The sequence below is a fragment of the Oncorhynchus mykiss genome, chromosome 14 (genome assembly GCF_013265735.2).
Source record: "Oncorhynchus mykiss isolate Arlee chromosome 14, USDA_OmykA_1.1, whole genome shotgun sequence".
NCBI classification, from domain to species: domain Eukaryota; kingdom Metazoa; phylum Chordata; class Actinopteri; order Salmoniformes; family Salmonidae; genus Oncorhynchus; species Oncorhynchus mykiss.
This window is the reverse complement of record NC_048578.1, coordinates 9,708,332-9,722,953: the sequence shown is the minus strand read 5'-3', so window position 1 is coordinate 9,722,953 and position 14,622 is coordinate 9,708,332. Positions and strand designations below refer to the sequence as shown.

The window sequence follows — 14,622 nt, the reverse complement described above, 5'->3', positions numbered from 1 at the left end:
GTGTGTGTGTGTGTGTGTGTGTGTGTGTGTGTGCGTGTGCGTGTGTGTGTGTGTGTGTGTGCGTGTGCCTCTGTTTATGCAAGTAGAAAAACATGTTGACTCACACTCATTGTAGAAAAATGCCAATGCCATCTTCCTCTCTTTCATGTTGACGAAACGGTCTATGACTCTGTCATACAGTACAAGCTTTTTGTTGTCCTATGCTACCTGGCTAAAATGCTTGCTCGCTAACCTACAGTGCCTTGCGAAAGTATTCGGCCCCCTTGCACTTTGCGACCTTTTGCCACATTTCAGGCTTCAAACATAAAGATATAAAACTGTATTTTTTTGTGAAGAATCAACAACAAGTGGGACACAATCATGAAGTGGAACGACATTTATTGGATATTTCAAACTTTTTTAACAAATCAAAAACTGAAAAATTGGGCGTGCAAAATTATTCAGCCCCTTTACTTTCAGTGCAGCAAACTCTCCCCAGAAGTTCAGTGAGGATCTCTGAATGATCCAATGTTGACCTAAATGACTAATGATGATAAATACAATCCACCTGTGTGTAATCAATTCTCCGTATAAATGCACCTGCACTGTGATAGTCTCAGAGGTCCGTTAAAAGCGCAGAGAGCATCATGAAGAACAAGGAACACACCAGGCAGGTCCAAGATACTGTTGTGAAGAAGTTTAAAGCCAGATTTGGATACAAAAATATTTCCCAAGCTTTAAACATCCCAAGGAGCACTGTGCAAGCGATATTATTGAAATGGAAGGAGTATCAGACCACTGCAAATCTACCAAGACCTGGCCGTCCCTCTAATCTTTCAGCTCATACAAGGAGAAGACTGATCAGAGATGCAGCCAAGAGGCCCATGATTACTCTGGATGAACTGCAGAGATCTACAGCTGAGGTGGGAGACTCTGTCCATAGGACAACAATCAGTCGTATATTGCACAAATCTGGCCTTTATGGAAGAGTGGCAGGAAGAAAGCCATTTCTTAAAGATATCCATAAAAAGTGTCGTTTAAAGTTTGCCACAAGCCACCTGGGAGACACACCAAACATGTGGAAGAAGGTACTCTGGTCAGATGAAACCAAAATTGAACTTTTTGGCAACAATGCAAAACGTTATGTTTGGCTTAAAAGCAACACAGCTGAACACACCATCCCCACTGTCAAACATGGTGGTGGCAGCATCATGGTTTGGGCCTGCTTTTCTTCAGCAGGGACAGGGAAGATGGTTAAAATTGATGGGAAGATGGATGGAGCCAAATACAGGACCATTCTGGAAGAAAACCTGATGGAGTCTGCAAAAGACCTGAGACTGGGACCGAGATTTGTCTTCCAACAAGACAATGATCCAAAACATAAAGCAAAATCTACAATGGAATGGTTGAAAAATAAACATATCCAGGTGTTAGAATGGCCAAGTCAAAGTCCAGACCTGAATCCAATCGAGAATCTGTGGAAAGAACTGAAAACTGCTGTTCACAAATGCTCTCCATCCAACCTCACTGAGCTCGAGCTGTTTTGCAAGGAGGAATGGGAAAAAATTTCAGTCTCTCGATGTGCAAAACTGATAGAGACATACCCCAAGCGACTTACAGCTGTAATCGCAGCAAAAGGTGGCGCTACAAAGTATTAACTTGAGGGGGCTGAATCATTTTGCACGCCCAATTTTTCAGTTTTTGATTTGTTAAAAAAGTTTGAAATATCCAATAAATGTCGTTCCATTTCATGATTGTGTCCCACTTGTTGTTGATTCTTCACAAAAAAATACAGTTTTATATCTTTATGTTTGAAGCCTGAAATGTGGCAAAAGGTTGCAAAGTTCAAGGGGGCCGAATACTTTCGCAAGGCACTGTAACTTCCTTTCAGTTAAAATTAGCCTTCTACATTTAGCTATATATTGAACAATATATGAGTTTTTGGTTGGATCAGAATCTCTGTTATAATCATTGGCCAGTACAGAGTATTAAGTAAAATCCATGTCTAATTTAGGAAATGGCCTATTTTAGCTAGCTTGCTAGCCACCGGAGTACAACAACACAACGAGATGCAACAATTTAAGTTGTTTCTGTCAATGACGTATTGCTCTCGATGTGATGTGATTGGAGTGAAGCCAAATCCAAAATAGTCTTCCCTTGAAACCTTTTTGGGGAGTGCCAGGACCATTTACAGTTGAGCTCACGCAGTTTAGCTCAACGCTGATTGGCTATTATTTTATACATTTTTATATGAAGGGAAGCCAAATGCTCGCTAATTCTCTTGATTCAATACTTCGGGCGAAAACAATGTCATACTCTTTTTGACCAGACATCATCAGATATACGTCCATACAGAAACAGAGGGGCACTGTTTCACTCGCTCGGATGCTTTGTCCGGTGAGATACATTCAGCCTCTTGCGAATTGAAGGAAAATCACGAAACACAGAGAGACGAAAACATTAAAAAATATATATTTATTTGTAGTCCAATTTTGGGGGAAGCCTTGCTTCCCTTGGCATCCATGAATACACACCACTGTATGTGTGTGGGTTGGAAGCAAGCTGTGGTAATGATGTTGTTCCATGTATTGGAGATTTATGTGACATATCTGATCAATCGGACGTTTGCCATGCATGTTCTGTATTGTATTGTATGTTGCTAGGACTGACTGGGTGACCTGCAAGGAAACATCTTCACAGATGTGATGAAGAGATACTGGAGCTCTGAGGTCTGATGTTGACAAGCAACAAAATTACATGATGGAGTTGCCTCGAAGCGTTTAACCATTAAACAGGCCAGTTCTCAGTAAAATCCCCTATCTTTGTATGATTCTGATATGTCATATATAACATGTATTTTTAAGATATCGGGTTGACCGAATTAGTAGATGCATATAGAGCCCGGATGGAAGGTGAACCTTTGCCCCAGTCTGAGGTCCTGAGCACTCTGGAACAGGTTTTCAGCAGTCCCTGCCGCTGAAAAACATCCCCACAGCATGATGCTGCCACCACCATGCTTCACCATAGGGAAGATGCCAGGTGTCCTCCAGCCGTGATGCTTGGCATTCAGGCCAAAGAATTCAATCTTGGTTTCATCAGACCAGAGAAACTTGTTTCTCATGGTCTGAAAGTCCTTTCGGTGCCTTTTGTTAACTCCAAATTGTCTGTCATGGGACTTTTACCGAGAAGATGCTTCCGTCTGGTCAATCTACCATAAAGGCCTGATTGGTGGAGTGCTGCAGAGATGGTTGTCCTTCTGGAAGTTTCTCTCATCTCCACAGAGGAACTCTGGAGTTCTGTCGGAGTGACCATCGGGTTCTTGTTCACCTCCCTGACCAAGGCCTTTCTCCCCTGATTGCTCAGTTTGGCCGGGCGGCCAGCTCTCCGAAGAGTCTTTGGTGGTTCCAAACTTCTACCATTTAAGAATGATGGAGGGCACTGTGATCTTGGGGACAGTCAATGCTACAGAAATATTTTGGTACCCTTTCCCAAATCTGTGCCTCAACACAATCCTGTCTCGGAGCTCTATGGACAATTCCTTTGACCTCATGGCTTGGATTTTGCTCTGACATGCACTGTCAACTGTGGGACCTTATATAGACAGGTGTGTGCCTTTCCAAATCCATTTAATTTACCACAAGTAGACTCCAATCAAGTTATAGAAAGATCTCAACGATGATCAATGGAAACAGGATGCACCTGAGCTCTATTTAGAATCTCATCGCAAAGGGTCTGAATACTTATGAAAATAAGGTCATTCTGTTTTTTATTTTGATTAAATTTGCAAATATTTCTAAAGCCTGTTTTCACTTTGTCATTATGGGGTAGTGTGTGTAAATTGATGAGGACATTCTTTTTTATTTAATCCATTTTAGAATAAGGCTGCAATGTAACAAAATGTGGATAAAGGGAAGGGGTCTGAATAGTTTCCAAATGGACTGTAAATATATCCTTTCACTGTTTACAGCAGGTCTTCAACTACCTAGAACTGTCTGATCAGCCTGATAGGGTGCCATGTGTATGTCCAGCTTACACCTGTGCAAATCCGTGTATGTATAGCAATGGAATGAAACATCCAACCAATGCATCGAGTTGTGCTGTATGTCCACCACACACCCGGAGGGGGGTGGGGTCCTGTCCAAAAGCAACCACTAGCCCCTACCCCTAGACACTTGTGGAGATCTAAGAGGATTGGACAGGTGTAAGCAACACAGCCAAAATTCTACCAAGCCTTTCAGAGGGTAAGGTGGAGCTCTCACCATGTCACCGCCCATCAAACCCTCTCAGATCTCCACTAGTATCTAGACTCTGGGCAGTAGGGGTTGTTTCTGGACAGGCCATGGGTATTTTGGTAGCGCAGTCAGTCAGTCAGTCTGGCACTGTCTAAAAATGTTAGAGGGTCAGTGCACTTAAAAACTTGATTTACCAGTTTTATTAACTTTTTATGATGATTTAAACATAAAACTACAAAAACTGCGTTGGGGCTTTCATAGTTGTCAAATATATTTGCTTCCACCATCCTTGGGAGAATATCAATGGTATTTCCTTGATTCGTCGTATGCTACCTCCTCGTCTCCTTTTCAAAACCCATTGGATGAGAAGGTCAGCAGTCCTTCCCCTCTCACCTTCTTATCCAATGGGTTTTGAGAAAGTGGCGAAGAGAGAGGACATGAGGAATCAAGGAAATGCAATTGAGATTCTCCCCTTGTTTCCCCTATTCCTCACCTCCCTCTCAAAACACATTGGGGGAGAGGAATGAAGGTTCCACCCCTCAGGCTACAATGCACTTTCAAGGAGAGGCTAGGAGAGGATAGTTTTCAGATACACACACACACACACACACACACACACACACACACACACACAATGCTTGAAGAGTTTACTGATTATAATGACTTCATTATTTGTTATTATTATTGTCAGTGATTTTGTTGACAGAACCCATTGTATTTCGTAATGTATTATATTATTGTATAATCTATTAAAACATATTGAAATGCTGTTGTTTATATTTTTAATTCTTCAGGAATGTTTAGCATGGCTACACATGATAGAGAAGTTGACTAAAGCACGAAAAGACCTGGCAACTAGGCATGAGAAAGGAACATGCAGTGTCCATGTTACTTGTGACATTCTGTGACATTCTGAATGATATGTAGATGTTTTGTCGTTGCTAGGTAGAGTTATGGTCTCATTGTGCCTACTTAGACCTTTATTCCTCTAACTACACATGTCAAGATGCAAGAAAATCATATTTAAATGTATATCAAACCATTTTGATATGTTGACCCTGATGTCACACATTGGCCCCATTATTTATAGACAGACCCACGTGTGCCATTCAGATGGGGAATGGGCAAGACTTTGAACGGGGTATGGTAGAAGATGCCAGGTGCACCTGTTTGAGTGTGTCAAGAACTGCAACGCTGCTGAGTTTTTCATGCTCAACAGTTTCCCGTGTGTATCAAGAATGGTCCACCACCCAAAGGACATCCAGCCCACTTGTCACAACTGTGGGAATTGTTGGAGTCAACATGGGCCAGCATTCCTGTGAAACACTTTCGCCACCTAGTAGAGCCCATGCCCCAACTAATTGAGGCTGTTCTAAGGGCAAAAGGGGAAGCAACACAATATTAGGAAGGTGTTCCTAATGTTTTGTACACTCTGTGTATTTCTGATACCTTTGAAGACTTTTTTCGGGTGGATATTTTCTAAGACCCCTTTTCCATCTGTTTAGCCTTTACTTATGCCACATTTTTAAGATGGGAAATGGTTGAAAAATGTATCTATGCCTGCATTTCCCAAAAATATAGACTCTTAACTTTCATCTGACACTCAATTTGATATGCACCTACGAACTTCGCGGTGGTACTCATGGGTCCTTTTACATGGAAATGCCCTTATTTGTGTGTGCGCTCCTCTGTGTGTGTGCTACTGTGTGTTTGGTAGTCAGGGCAGGTTCAGCAGTGCCTAGGGCTGTTCTGCTGCCTGGCCACCTGCAGCTGTGGGATCGATCGGCTCTCTTGGAACCCCACTCCCCTTGCGCCCCTCCTGCCTACAACACCCCAACCCCACCTCACTCACACACACACACACACTCCACATCAGCATCACAGCAGCGGGGGGCTCCCTGTCCATATCCCCCTGGTGCTACCGAAGGTCAAGGCCCCGTGAATCAGACGCCTGCGACGATGTCTCACATCAGCACAGTTGGCACACATACAGACCCCTTGACCCCTAATAGGTCGCTATGAGGGCACAGGTACAGGTCAACACCTTCTCTGTTCCACCTCTAGCTTGACCTCTGTGGCCCAGAAGGAGTAGACTGACTCAAATCCCTCTCATTTCTTACCTCCCACGACTCTCCACAGCGCACCCGGCCAGGCTCATCACAGCACATTGGTTCTGAAAAGAACAAACCGGTCCTGCAGGAGAAGTGGAGGGAGGTGGAGTTCGTGCCGAGCCTTCACAGAGAGCTCAGTGTGAGACGTAGCCAGGGAGCGATATGTTTCTATGTACTATCAAGGACTTCTGATAGAGCTGATCCTTATGATAGTAAACAATGTGAATGAGACTGTTTAATATTTGATAGCCAACCCACAGGTAGACCCACAGTGAGCGGGGAATTACCCATATATACATCTATGGAAGAGGAAGAAAGACACTTAAGAAATAAAGACAGTATTACAATTAGCTTATTTACTATGTGTGTTAAGGGCCTAGTACACATTCCCTTTACCAGCCTAGAAGATCTGTTTTCCCATCTCTCTCCTACTCTCTCCCTCTGTGGTCGTATATGAAGCATATGGGAAATAATTGTGGGATACTAAAGGGCTGTTGACTTCAGCAGACATGCAATAAATTAAGCTGTTTGTGTAGGAAAGAGAAAACACAGGCTCTTTAGAATCACTTAGGGCTGATTTCCTGTACAGATGTTAGTCTCCCTCACTCTCTCTCTTTCTCTCACACCTCCCCTGTCTCTCTCGCTCCTTCTTTCTGTCTCCCTCTCTCTCTACTGTGTCACAGGCTACAGCACAGTTTCATTCTGTTCTCATAGTTGGTGGTAACACAGTGGGATATATCCACACAAATTACACACATAAAACTCGCAAAGCCTGGAAAATATTTTTATAGTTTCCGTACCCCTTTACCAGCAACGAGCTGCATGTGCCGTGTTGGTTAGGCCTGCCAACATTATTGGTGCAATTAAACGTGAAACACAAGAGAGGAACATGGGAGACATGGAGCCCAAAATGGCTGTAAACAAGGAAAATGACACTTGGCAAATTGTAATTTATGGACGTTGTTTCAAAGGCAAGAGAGTGTTTCTATACTACCAGAGAAGGGAGAGTAAGCCAACAGGATCTCGGCATTACAGGAACTATTCACAGAACGTAAGTGCATCAAAGCACCACAGAGACAAAAAAGAGGAAGAGCAAGCTGTGACTTCAAAGTCCAAACGTGATGAGCGATGTACAGAGAGAGAGAGAGAGAGAGAGTGAGAGGGAGAGAGAGAGAGAGAGAGAGAGAGAGAGACAGAGAGAGAGAGAGAGAGAGAGAGAGAGAGAGAGGGAGAGAGAGAGAGAGAGAGAGAGAGCTCCACTGGATAATACGACCGAGAGCAAAGGGAGAGAGGGGAGAGAGGGGAGACAGGGGAGAGAGGGGAGACAGGGGAGACAGGGGAGAGAGGGAGAGAGGGGAGACAGGGTATATACCTGGATGCAGGCAACTCCTCATCTCAAAGAATGCTAAATCACACACCCAGGCTGTCTGGGGAGGATACAACAGAATAGAATAGAACCTGAGTCTCCCCGCCCTGCCTCCGGAAAAAAATACATTACCGTCATCGTTTACTTGTTTACTTTCTTTCCAAAATGAGAACAAAACTGCAAGATTCAGTGGGTAAAACATTCATACAAAACAAAAAAATGGAGCTTCAAGGATGTCCCGTCTCTAAACAAAGAAAAACAACAAAAACAGTGTGTGGTTATGAAATATCTGCCTGTGATCTAAATTATATCATATTTCAATATGTTCGTAGTAACACGCTACGGGAAACTAAGTTAGGATGAAACAGCATTTCAGGCGTGGTAGCAAATTAAATAAAATTGCACTTATCTCAAGGGCCGAATACAACAGGTGTAGACTTTACCGTGAAATGCTTACTGATGAGCCCTTAACCAACAATGCAGAGTTAAAAAGTAAGAAAACATGTAATATTAATAATTAGCGAAAAATTAGCGAATAAGAAGAAAAAAAGAAATAGTAACACAATAAAATAACAATAATGAGGCTCCACTACCATTCAAAACTTTGGGATCACTTAGAAAAGGTCCTTGTTTTTGAAAGAAAAACTCATTTTTTGTCCAGTAAAATAACATCAAATTGATCAGAAATACAGTGTAGACATTGTTAATGTTGTAAATTACTATTGTAGCTGGAAACAGCTGATTTTTTTTATGGAATATCTACATTATCAGCAACGATCACTCCTGTGTTCCAATGTCACATTGTGTTAGCTAATCCAAGTTGATCATTTTAAAAGGCTAATTGATCATTAGAAAACCTTTTTTGCAATTATGATAGCACAGCTGAAAACTGTTGTCCTGATTAAATAAGCAATACAACTGGCCTTCTTTAGACTAGTTGAGTATCTGGAGCATCAGCATTTGTGGGTTCGATTACAGGCTCAAAATGGCCAGAAACAAAGAACTTTCTTCTGAAACTCGTCAGTCTATTCTTGTTCTGAGAAATTAAAGCTATTCCATGCGAGAAATTGCCAAGAAACTGAAGATCTCATACAACGCTGTGTACTACTCCCTTCACAGAACAGTGCAAACTGGCTCTAACCAGAATGGAAAGAGGAGTGGGAGGTCCCGGTGCACAACTGAGCAAGAGGACAAGTACATTAGAGTGTCTAGTTTGAGAAACCCATCCTCACAAGTCCTCAACTGGCAGGTTCATTAAATAGAACCCGCAAAACACCAGTCTCAACATGACACCAGTCTTTCTGTCCAGTGTCTGTGTTCTTTTGCCCATCTTAATATTTTATTTTTATTGGCCAGTCTGAGATATAGCTTTTTCTTTGCACTCTGCCTAGAAGGCCAGCATCTCAGAGTTGCCTCTTCACTGTTGACGTTGAGACTGGTGTCAATTTTAGAATAAGATTGTAACGTAATAAAAAGTAAAGGGGTCTGAATACTTTCAGAATGCACTGTATGTGTGAGTGTGTGGGTAGAGTCCAGTGAGTGTGCTAGTGCAAAAACAGGAGTCAGCGCAAATAGTCCAGGTAGCCATTTGATTGACTGTTCAGCAGTCTTATGGCTTGGAGGTAGAAGCTGTTCAGGAGCATTTTGGTCCCAGACTCGATGTGGATGGGGGCGTAACCCTGAGGGGCACCTGTGTTTAGGATGAGCATGGCTGATGTGTTTTTGTCTACCCTTACCACCTGGGGTGGCCCGTTAGGAAGTCCAGGGTCCAGTTGCAGAGGGAGGTGCTTGCAGAGGAAGGGCGAGCTTTGTATGAGTCTCTGTGTGTGAAATAAAGGTTAACTTAATTTTTTTCACCTCTAGTTGCGCAGGTGACGTGCTGGTAGAAATGAGGTCATTTCAGTTTTCCTGCATTAAAATCACTGGCCGCTAGGAGCGCCGCCTCTGGGTGAGCATTTTTACAGCTTGTTGAGTGTGGTCTTAATGCCAGCAATGGTTTGTGTGGTAAATAGACAGCTACGAAAAATATAGATGAAAACTCTCTTGGTAAATAGTATGGTCTGCAGCTTATCATGAGATATTCTAACTCAGGTGAGCAGAACCTCGAGACTCCGTTAATATTAAACATCACTCACCAGCTGTTGTTTTACAAAGAGACACACACCCCCTCCCCTGAGCTTCCCTGACGCTGCAGTTCTGTCCTGCCGATCTATAGAAAAAACGACTAGATTTATAGCATGCTAAATGGTAACATATAATTTGAGTGGTAACGTATCATTTGTGTGGTTTCGTATTATTTAGTCTATTCGATACAAAAAATGTCAGCTCCTAAAAGCTGACTGTTTCACACCACTATCCATTTAACTTACTCTTTAATCTAACCAGATTTAGGCCCAGAGCTGTGGTTTCATGGTTATAGTATTTTGATGCAAGGCTATTTGTCTGAATGCTCCCTCTACCCTTTATCAACTGGCTATATTGTTACAAACAAACATTCAGTTCTGTAGCATTTTCCCAATTTATGGGAAATATAATTATTCAACGGTAAGGACAAGGAATAGAGTATTGTCTCATTGTCTGCAGATTCTCCTAAATGACATTACCTGTCGGCATCATTGAACATTAGGAACAGTGCTTACTTTAGTAAACCATACCTAAAATCTTACCTACATAATATTTTTCCTCTTGGACATTCTGAGAAAAGCTCTTGAAAAGTGAGTAATTTGTCTCAATTGAATACATAACACACCAAAGGAAGTACTAATGCTTTTCCAAGGTGTTAAATTCTGTCTCAGATATTTATTAAATAAGTAAATCAGAGTGTAGGTATCCAGCAATTCACCAAATGACAAGATGCTTTTTGGATCCTCCCCACGTCTCCAAATGGAACTAATTTACTCAGTGAAGAGGAAGCACTTTCTCCAAGAGAGGGAGAGGAGTTGTTAAAACACTTCCATTAAACTGGGGGAATAAATATCCCAATTCCTGCCCAAGGTGTCTTAATTTGGACCCAAATGGGTGAAATGCTGTTGCCATGGGGACATGGCGACAACTGCAGCCCTCCTCCCAGCTGTTTTGGTAGGGTTTTGTGTGTGTGTGTGTGTGTGTCTCTCTGTCTCTGTGTGTGTGTGTGTGTGTGTGTGTGTGTGTGTGTGTGTGTGTGTGTGTGTGTGTGTGTGTGTGTGTGTGTGTCTCTGTCTCTCTGTGTGTGTGTGTGTGTGTGTGTGTGTGTGTGTCTGTGTGTGTGTGTGTGTGTGTGTGTGTGTGTGTGTGTGTGTGTGTGTATGTGTGTGTGTGTGTGTGTGTGTGTGTGTGTGTGTGTGTGTGTGTGTGTGTGTGTGTGTATTGATGCCGCCTCCGTGCTGTGTTCCCCTTTCAGACTCCAGAATAGTGTCTCTACTAATCCGTGAAAGTTGCGGCGCTCTGAACCAGTGGCCAAGCCTTTTCCCACTGAATCGGGGCCCAGGGTCTGCACTCTACTTCACACTTGATTGGTCCCTCCCGTGGCAGGACTCCCCTCCCTGCTGGGTGTGGGCCCGTCCCCCTCGCTGGGCTGCTCAGCGCTACCTAATCGGCTTCTCTCCGCCATAATTACCAGCGCTGAGCCTGAGACTCACCACCGCATCACACTGCCCCATACCGTATCCCAAGCCTGCCTGGCCTAGCTGCCCAGGCCTCACCAGCACTGGCACTCCCAGCCCCAGACCTGGCCCGAGCCCCTGCAGCCTCTTCAAGGAGAGCACCTTGCCCTACAGCACTGTGGGCTTGGCTGAGTTTGGAGAGAGCTCCTGGGGAAAGCCTTGGAGTAGGGGAGAGGGTGGCACCAGCCAGCCAAAACACTGGTGCTGCTCTGCTGCCCCCCCCCCCCCCGTCCTGTTTGAGCTGATGTGTTTATTTGGGGTGAAATGGGATGCAGCACTATGAGGAGCTCTCAAAGGTACCTCCATGTACCACAGAGCTGCAGTTGAATCCACCCTGTGGAGACAGAAGTCCTTTGAAATATCTGACCAGCCTAAAGACCCACTCTCACAATGGGACCAGTCAGTCGTAGTGGGAATGGTCTCTGTGGAGTCTGTGTGGGCTATAGGTGGGACACAATCACATTGTCCAAAAAGTCCTTCTACTTCATCTGCTCATCCATGTGTAGTATGAGAAATGTCAAACAAAAGATATGGCTATCTTAAAATGTCCTCTATCAAGTTAGGATTTGACAGAATCTAAAAGAATTCATCATAATAGTAATACCTTTTCCGTTTTGCACAGTGTCACGGAAGTCCTATTGCAATAGGATTACGTCCTATTGCAGCATTACTGCGAGCAGCAGAGCATATGGGACGGGCCAGGTGAAATGCACTGTCCTGGCAGAGAATCCAAAGTCTGTCAGAGTGGAACACACGTCAAAGGGCACAAAGTGTGCTGGCACAAACAGTAGCCCAGAGTGTTTATCAGACGGATAACCAGCACTCGTTAGCTTATTACTCTCTTATTAGGGACATTTTTTCCCTTGCATGGGTTGGCATAGTCCTGCTAGCTTCTCTTCACGCAGCCCAGGCTCTGTCAGAGCTGATCAAAAGATATTTCCTCACATCTCCAGACGCCGGGGGGAGAAGTAGAAAAGAGGAGAGAGAAGAAAAGAGCCAGAAGGGGGCATACTGCTCTCTCTTTACTCTGGTCTTTTGGTGAATGAGGACTTTTCTCTCTCTCCTTTATTCTCCTTTTCTTCTCATTCTTCCTTTGGAGAAGAAAAATACAATTGTTGCCGGTATTTCCCATCACATTTGGCCAAATCATTTTCAAGCATTTTCCATATCAAAAACAATTATCATCAGATAAACCCAGACTAGTCCAATGTGGAATTAAGATAAAAAAAAATTGGGGGGGGGGAAGAATGTCTCCACAAATCTGACTGGCTTCCAGGCAGCCAAGACCCCCTCGAAGTGGGAATGAAAAGTGTAACTCTAGCCTCTCAGTTGTACGTCTCAATCCATAATCCTTCCCCAAAAACCTCACCAGAGCCGCCCCGGCCGCCACTCCCATGGCGTTCCCCGCCGGTGCCATGCGGTGCCGGGTTGGCCTGCTCAGATGTATGGGACAGTCCAGTGTCAGACTATCAACCTGAAAGGGATGTTTGGCTTTCTTTAGTGGTTAGCGAGGTGGTCAGGGGAGCAATGGTGGGCTTTCTCTAAGTATCTAATACCCAGTACTGGGCCTCTAGTCCATCACAGACACCTTATCCTGGTCTCACATATCTTGGACACACTGGACATTACCGACACCGGCCCGGTCTGGCTCTGGTAGCCACAGACTGTAGCAGTGTAGATGGCCGCAGCACCGAGGTGAGTTACCCTCTCTGGGTGTTAATGCAGGTCTGGGGACAGTGGTCAGTGTCTCTATGAGGACCTGTTGTATTCTGACTAGTGTCTGAATGTCCAGGGCTATACAACTGGTCTGGGCTAGGCTGCTATGGACAGAGGGAGGGCCGTAACATCCATATTACTTGGTGACAACCTGGCTTCATTGGATGGTTCAGAGGGCTAGATGGGTGTGAAGACGTCGGCTGCCGGTTGGCTGTCTCGTTGTAGCATTGCAGTGTTGGTGGCGTGTCCTGATTGCACAATACATTGAAAGCTAGCGTGTTAATTATCAAGGCAGACATATTTAACGTAGCACCGTGAATGTATTCTGTATATTAACCTGCTTCGTCCAGAGGCATATTTATATTTCAGAGGCAGCTTCATAAAATAGACACAAAAATAGATGGCACGGATATTATCTTATTCTCTTGATACATTGGTCCAACTGTTACCATGGGAAAAAAAGTGTATAAAAAATGTATTGATTTCCAAGAAAATATCCTGGGGATGTTGAAAAATAGGGGCTAATTGGAAGACCTATAACTAATTGATCATGGATATGTAAATTTCACATTTTCAAAGGGTTGGGAGCCGTTAATGACGTAAGAGTACATTTACCAAAATGTTTTATTTCCAACACATCTGTCCATAGCTACAAAATCCATGCTTGGAGCAGCTGTCTGAGTAAGAACAATGTGGGTACCTCACTACCAACGGCCCTACTTACCTAGAGAACCTGACAGCGGATCTACCGTAGGCACATAGAGTTTGGTAATATTCTACAACTGTTGATAAATGAGCTGCTAGGGAAGGGCCTTGGTCCAGTCTTTCACAGCTCAGTTGATCTCCATTGAAGTAAACAAACCCAAGGTCACCTCTGGACAGCTTGGTCTATACATCCCGTGGTTTGGTGTGTATGTTGTCAGGGTGGGGCGGTGGTGGCAGCGGGTGGTTGAGTCAACTCAGAGGAGGAGATCAGCTCATCCCATGTTGTGGGTGTGTGTTGGGGTGTGTGTGTGTGTGTGTGTGTGTGTGTGTGTGTGTGTGTGTGTGTGTGTGTGTGTGTGTGTGTGTGTGTGTGTGTGTGTGTGTGTGTGTGTGTGTGTGTGTGTGTGTGTGTGTGTGGTTGTGTGACAGCCATGTGGCAGGCTATTACTCAATACCGTCTGGAACATTCTAAGCAGGAAATGGAAACGTTGCGGGGAGGCATTTGTGCCATTGTGCACATACGTTACATAGTCTACACTACCCACTCCCCGTATATCGGGGCGAATGCCTCAAAAACATACTATAATAGAAATACTTCTACGTATTTGCTATTGCGAATCTAGTTGATGATCATTATTTAAAGGGAGAAAGGCAGGACCATAGACAGCCGAGTGGATACAGTTGAATGCTTACAAAATGGTCGCCATGGTGCTAAGCAGCTGAAAGAGCAGGAAGAAGATGGAGCGTATATATACTGAATGTTGTTTTCCATGTTGTCTGTGTAATGTACTTTTTTGGAATTGAGAGTCTGAGAGGGTATTAAATTGTAGATACGTGGATCCTATGTCCCCCCCCCCCCCCCCCCCCCCCCC

General features: G+C 44.0%; 1 long non-coding RNA gene across 3 annotated transcripts in view; it reads left to right on the top strand.

Annotated features, from left to right (window-relative positions):
- The first annotated feature begins 12,701 nt into the window (after window positions 1–12,701).
- LOC110488755 overlaps window positions 12,702–14,622 on the top strand; it is a 33,999-nt gene continuing 32,078 nt past the window's right edge. Inside the window, exon 1 of one of the 3 annotated variants that reach the window (XR_005035916.1) lies at window positions 12,702–13,024. This is a non-coding gene — a long non-coding RNA (uncharacterized LOC110488755). The remainder of the gene's footprint in view (window positions 13,025–14,622) is intronic. The other 2 variants (XR_005035915.1, XR_005035914.1) reach the window with 2 other exon arrangements.